This window comes from Sminthopsis crassicaudata, chromosome 4 (genome assembly GCF_048593235.1).
Source record: "Sminthopsis crassicaudata isolate SCR6 chromosome 4, ASM4859323v1, whole genome shotgun sequence".
In the NCBI taxonomy this organism is placed as follows: Eukaryota; Metazoa; Chordata; class Mammalia; order Dasyuromorphia; family Dasyuridae; genus Sminthopsis; species Sminthopsis crassicaudata.
The window spans coordinates 5,838,536-5,845,799 of NC_133620.1; the positions used below are offsets into that span (position 1 = coordinate 5,838,536).

General features: G+C 36.4%; 1 long non-coding RNA gene across 1 annotated transcript in view; it reads left to right on the forward strand.

Moving 5' to 3' along the window:
* Positions 1-994, forward strand: part of LOC141540486 (uncharacterized) — a 43,644-nt gene extending 42,650 nt beyond the window's left edge. Inside the window, exon 3 of the long non-coding RNA XR_012481546.1 lies at positions 729-994. This is a non-coding gene — a long non-coding RNA (uncharacterized LOC141540486). The remainder of the gene's footprint in view (positions 1-728) is intronic.
* Positions 995-7,264: the final 6,270 nt, after the last annotated feature.

The following is a 7,264-nucleotide window of genomic DNA, read 5'->3' on the forward strand; positions in this document are numbered from 1 at the left end:
CAGAGCCAGCATTTGAACTGGGGCTATCTACTTCCAAAATCAGCGTTCTAAAAATAGAAATCCTTGTTTTCCCTTCTCTCCCTTCTGAAAGCATAAATTTAATTTGGAGCATTGGTCATTTCCCTTCTATTAGGTTAAGCAAAAGAAAATTATTAGGTTAAAAAAAAAAAAACTACTGATGACAAAGACCTTACATTTTCAAGATTAATTGTGAACATGGACATTGTTTTCATCAAGTGTTTCTTTTTCCCTATGAGTTACCAAGAAAATCATTTTTTTTATTTGAAAAGATTAAAAAAAAACTACATATGAGGCACCTTAAGTGGTGCAATGGATAGAGTACCAGCCCTGAAGTCAGGAGGACCTGAGTTCAAATCCAGCCTCAGACACAACACGTCCTAACTATGTGACTCTGGGAAAGTCACTTAACCCCAATTGCTTCAGCAACCCCCCCAAAAAAACAAACAAACAAACAAAAAAACCTAGATACCATCACCAAATTGCCCTCCTTGTCTCAAATGGAAGATTCTTCTGGGATGGTAGTATACTCTGACATCTGAAAGTGTTTTCTGTGTACTTGTAGGGAAAATATTTCTTAATTTTTTTATTGATACATTATGTTTACATATATAATTTCTCAATAAAAACATTGACAACTCTGTCTGTTGCTCCTGCAGTCCCCAGCATTGGTCTTTCCTGTAAAACCATATTTTTTTTTTCCTTTTCAGAGAATTTCAGAGTTGGAAGGTATTGCAAAACCTTCCTTGAGCAAAAATTCCCACTAAACATACCCAACAGGTGATCATCCAAGGCTCTGTTTTAAAAACTACTTCCTTCCTACGGCAATATACTCCAGATTTGAAAGGCTTCAATTATTAGTGTTTTTCTGACATCAAGCCAAAATTTCCATATCATTTGAACGTGATCATCTTGGATCTGTCCTCTGGGGTCAAAGGGAAAAAGCTTTGTATAAGACAGACTTCTCGTACTTGAAGACAACTATATGCCCTCTGGAGTCTTCTCCAGAAATAGCAACCAGAGTTCCTGAAATCATCTTCATATGGTGGGGGTGGGGTGGTCCTTCACAAGCTGGTCACCTTCTGCCGAATGCTCTCCATCTTACCAATGAACTCCCTAAACTGGGCTGCTCAGGACAAGTGGTACACACTGCTCTTGGTGCTCTGTGATCTGGACAGAAGATGGCAACATAGTTGTGTTATGGCTGAAATTAAGTTAAGTTAAGGCAGAAAGTTCCAGTCTCGATCAGTTTATTGACAAAATGTGAATTTGCCAGCAAACAGGTCTTAGGCTCTTCAGGAAAACTAAGACCCTAAATGAAGGGAACAACTCTCTCTTTTTTGACAGGAGGAGCAGCCAAAATGAAGGCAACATCATAGATGAGGAAAACAATATGGTTGGTTACCAAGCTTGGAGCATCATAGACATAAGGAACAATATGATAGGCTGAAAATTGGAAATGAGTTGGCTAGCAAAAACCTTTCCTTCCATCCTGTTGCTAAGAAATGTTCATTGTTTAAGTCCACTTTGAGGACAGTTAGAGATAGTAGACCAGAATACCTTGGATAACAGACCAGACAACAAATAACAGATCCGCCTGTATCTTTTAAGGTTAACAGATTTCTTTGAAGTAAGAATACAATAGTTTTTATCAAGGGAACATAACTTTAAAAATTCCACTCAGAAACAATGAGCTATGTATAAGAAAGCTGCGTTTTCAAGCTTAACTTGGAGACAAATGAAACAAGACTTTGTAATTACAAAAATGTTGGCAAAAATGAATGAAATCAGTAACAAAATCAAATCAATTTGATTTCCCCAGTTTTTAGTCATTCATTTTCTTGGAAGTTAGATCATTACTAATACAATCCCAAAACATGTTTTTAACTTGAACCCTTGATTTCATGGTTGCCCAAAATTGCCAGTACTATACCCAGTCTACCAATGTGGTTTCTAAATCAACTAGCTCATCATTTCTTATACCACAATAGTATTTCAGCCCATTCACATTCTAACCAAGAGATTGGCTATGAAAGTCCCCCCTCCAATTTTCTGCATTCTTTTAATTTTTAGCTACATAGTTTAAAAAATTAATTTAAAATGATTAAAATTCTTTTTTTTTTAAACACTTCAATGCTCTCCCTTATAATACAGTTTAAGATCTGATCTTTCTGAATTTACTTCCTTTACATCTTTTTTTCTGCTTTCTTTGAAGTTCTTGACCAATTTTGCTCTTTAAAATGATTATTTCTTTTCAGTAAAATAATTTTTAAGTAATTTAATTGGGATGACATTGAATAAATAGATTAATTAGGTAGAGTTGTTACTTTGAAACATTTGTTTGGATGGGCAATAAATATTCCATTAGTTATTTAGATCTGAATTTATTTGTGTAAAAAGTGTTTTATATTAATATTCATAGAGTTCCTGTGTCTGTTTTGGCAGATATTTGGGTATTTTATACTAGCTAGATATTTTAAGTAGTTTGATACAATATTGAATAATATTATAATGTTGAGTAATGTTGCTGATACATAGTTTCTCTATTTTTCACTTTTGATTAAATCTTTTAACTTTAACTTTCTCTGAAATTATGATTATTATCCCTATGGTTTTACATAATAAATTCTAGTACTGCCATTTATTTTATCTTTGTGTGTATCTTCCATTTTTAATAGTTTCCTGAAAACAACATATTGTTGAATTCAAATTTTTAATCGACTATTCATTTCTGTTTTATGGGTAAATTCATCTCATTCACATTCTAAGCTAGAGAACCCTGGAACTGAAAATACTCCTTCAAGTACTCCTAGCCAATAGGGTCCTTACTCCTTGCTACTGTAACTCACCAGGCTTTTCCCCTCAGCCACAGCCTGGGTCACATCTGGTAAGCACAGCTGTGCTTTGTGTCCTTCAGTCTTCTCCTGCTCAGCAATAAGACCCCAACACTCTCTGCAAAATGAAACGTTTCTAAGGTTGAGGCTGTCTTTCTACCCAGTTGCCCCCAGGGCTTGTTTGTTGATTCTGCAAAGTCAACCTGGAGGCGTTTGCACTTCACTTCATCCCTGAAGGTTGTCTTTCCTCAAATGTTCTCAAATGTCTTAGGAGGACAGCTGCTTTGTCCTGTGTTATTTCCACTACTTTGAGTGATGTTCAGTCTTTTTTTTTTTTTTTTTTTGGAGGAAATTTAGAAAGTTGAAAGTTTTCTGCCCTTCTCCATCTTCCCAGAATCCTCTTTCTACCAATGTGGTTTCAACATAATTGGTTCTGTTACCTATATAGAGAATAAATGAAAAACTGAAAGATTCAATGAAAACATGTCTTCAGCCTAAATCTAGACCAATATGGTGGATTATATAAAGCATCATTTTCATTTGTACTCATTTTGTCTCTGTCTCTCTCTCTTTCTCCCTCTCTGTCTCTATCTTTCTGTCTGTCTCTGTTTCTCTGTCTCTCTCTCTTTCTGTATCTCTGTGTCTATCTCTGTCTGTCTTTCTCTTTCTGTGTCTCTGTCTCTCTCTATTTCTGTGTCACTGTCTTTGTATCTGTCTCTCTCTGACTATATTTTGTAGCCTACAGTAACTTTACTGAATACATTTTTTCAACTTGCATCTACTAGAAGGTAATCATCTGCGAAGGTCCGGGCTCCTCTGAAGGGCTCAGAATCAGTCCTTGTCAGGATAAGCAAAAGCCCACGTTGTGGACGCCAATTTGTAACGTGCTGTTGTCTCCAGAAACTGCCCATGGCTCTCTGGGAGGAGATCTGCTGTCATTAACTGCCACCAATTCTGACCTCGGGTAGAGACTCTTTCTCTACCTCCAGAGAGCCGCTCCAACTCTGACCTAGAGCAGAGACTCTTCTCTATCTCTCCAGAGCTGCCCTCTTTTATCCTCCCAGAGAATGGGCGTAGGATACCGCAAGGGCTTCTGGGAAAAATTACTTCAACCAATGAATGTGCTCCTCCTAAGCATGCAAGCTCCTCCCCAGGAGTTCACAGAAATAAAACTCCCAGTAAAGGCCAGAACTAGAGAATTGTTAAGTACCGACTTAGCACCTAGGAAGAACCTAAAATCTCATTATCTCATTAGCACTTAGTAAGAACCTAACAATCATCAAATTATTCTTAGATTTATTGGCATATAGCTATACATAACAGGTTTTGATTATTCTTTTTATTTCTTCTGATTTTGGTGTGATTTCACCTTATTCATTTGATTTTATGTCCTCTTCTTTTTCACTAGATAGGCTAAAAGTTTGTCATTTTGGACAGTCTTTAAATTTTGAGTTTTTGGAGTTTCATGACTTTCCTCTTTATTTCATCAAAAATTCCTTCATGACTTCTTTTTAAATTTTTTTAAAATTATGGACTAAAACAAACATTTCCATACCATAGTATATAAAAAAGATGATTATACAATCATGAAACTGCAAATCATTTATACACAATTGATTATTCCATTCTAATGTATAACAAAATTATCATATAATTTTTTCTTTTTTTTTCTTTCCTTCTCCCTCTCTTTCCCTGCCCTAGAGCTGGCTACCATTAGACAGAAAAATTTATATACATACATATATATATAATAATTCTCTATATACTTCTATTTATCAGTACTTTTTCTGGATGTAGACAGTCTTTCTTCATATCCTTTACAGTTAATTTTGATATTTGTAATAGATAAAATAACTTATTTGACCAAAGTCATTCTTAAAACAATATTACTGTTACTATAAACAAAGTTTTCTTGGTTCTGTTCTTTTCTTCACCATTTTGTCCAAGTCTTTCTGTGTTTTTAAAAATTATTGATCTTATTTCTTAGAGCACAGTATTTTTTCTTTTCTAATTTTCAAGATTTTTATTCTTATTTTGCAGTTGATTATATCTTGTATTGCTGATGTTTTAAAACGTACATTCAGTTCACAGATCTCTTTTTCTATTTTGTTAATATGCAATCTCAAGAACATGACTACTCCCCATAACAGAAAGTTAATGAAATATCCAGTCCTCATCTTTGCCTGGGGTTCCAGTTTTGTATATCAAATTGCTACCTCAATATCTATCCCACAGGCATCTCAAATTCATTATGTCCAAAACTTAATTCATTCTCTTTCCTTCAAAATCTTCTCTTCTCTTAACTTCCCTATTGCTGGTAAGGGTACCATCATTCTCTTAGTTACTTAGGTTTGGCACTTGAGTCATTCTCAACTTTTCACTCTCATTGGTATCCACAAAAAAAACAAAACAAAACAAAAATAAAAACATGAGATTTAGAGGAAAGCTCCTGATATATTTAGAGGAAAGCATGGGTCTGTTAGATAATTTATAGGGGCATATGGACAAGCAGACAAGCATTTATTAAGCACTGACCAGATACTATGTTAAACACCTAATAAATATTATCTTATTTGATCATCATAACAACTCGTTAGGTAGATGCTTTATCATGCCCACTTTAAAGTTGAGGAAGCTGAGGAAGCTAACAGTCAAGTGAATTGCCCAGGACCATATAGATAGGAAATATCTGAAGCAAGATTTGAACTTGGGTCTTTCTGACTGCAGACCAAGTGCTCTATCCACTAGGCCATCTAGCTGCCTCTAGAACATTTAGCTCTTTAATGATATCCTTAATGATATCCTCCTTCTACACAATTCTTAGTTGTAATATGTTCTTTGCTCTTTGAGTGGCCTATAACCTGAATTCTCTGGGGATTGTGGTATACCATGACTCACAACCCTGCAACATTACTGTTAGAATGTTCAGGGCAAAAAAACCTTTCATTTTATGGAGTAGGTGACGGAGAGTCATAAAAACACTATATAACGTGTTATATGCAATCTAGCTTATTTTCCATCCAACTTTATCTCCAATTAATTGTTGATCTCTAATGTCTTTCTTATCCAATAAGATTCAGAAGAAGAGAATTGTGGGGTTGGTCACTCACTGATGCAATTATTTGTTGACATGAAAATAACAGTAGAGAGACTAGCAATTGTCCTTAGATATTAATTAAAGTCATGAAAGAACTGCTCATAAACTGGATGACTTCTGCCTACTTTGGACAATTCATGTTGGTCCAACTATTATTTTCTAAGAAGATGACGGTCTACATATATAGCTGGCAGAGCATTGCCACTTAGTATTCCATAGGCATCTAAAACTCTCTGTTTCCAACAAAATTCATTGTCTTTTCACTCAAACCCATATCTCTTTCTAACCAACCTCTTTCCGTTCAATGACCCAGCTTCTTAGAATCATCCCTACTTTCGACTCTCACAAATTACCCCGTTTCTATCACTGGCGATCTCTTAGTTCCATCGAGAGGTGAGCTGGAGTGAGTTCATACTGACTGGAGAGTAAGTTGTTAAATTTTTGGCATGAAAATTTATAATCCAGAGGAAGCTAACTCTGCAAATCAGGGCTGGAGCTGTTGTTTTGTTGACTGACCAGGCTTAAGAAAGTGTTCATGTGGAGAATGTTAATGTGATTAAACTTTTAAATGTGTGTCATGCACACTTTTTGTTCGGAGAACTGGTTTTTCAGCACCAGCACAACCCTGGTCCCATCTTTTTACTGCTTCCCCCATCCATCCTTTTCTCTTCACTAAAAATACAAAAAGTCTCATTGTTGCCCTCGTCACTTTTTGCCTCAGCTATAACTGCAGAATGCTCAACGGTCTCACTGCATCCCTTCTCTCTCCCTCTTGAAACCATCCTCTCTGCAGTGATACACAAAGGGTGAGCATTTCGTACCTTGGCTTGAAAAGCTTCAGGAGCTTCCTTCTCATAGCTAGGATAAAGTAGAAACTCCATTGATGGACATTTGAAGGTGTCCCCATCTGGTTCTAGAACAGCTGTCATGCTAAGTACGCCTTACTGCCCCTCACACACCCTGTGCTTTGGCAGACCTGGTTTCTGGGCTGTTACCTTGCTAGGATAGTCCTGATCCGCCCTTGTGGCTTTTGCAAGCTATTCCTCCATGGCTGAGAGGCTCATCCTCACTATCACTTCCTGGAATCCCTGGTTCCCTTCCAGGCTTAGCTCAATTGCCATCTTCAAGAGGTTTTTCCTGCCTTCCCCAGCTGTGAATCTAGTGTTCGTAGGCACTCATTGTATATCTACTTATCTGTGAACGTTTCTATTTTCCAAGAGAATGTGGGATCTTTGATAACAGGGATTGCCTCACTTGTTGATTGATTTATTGATTAACTAAATAAATAACCCAGAGGTCTTCTAATCCAGTCTGT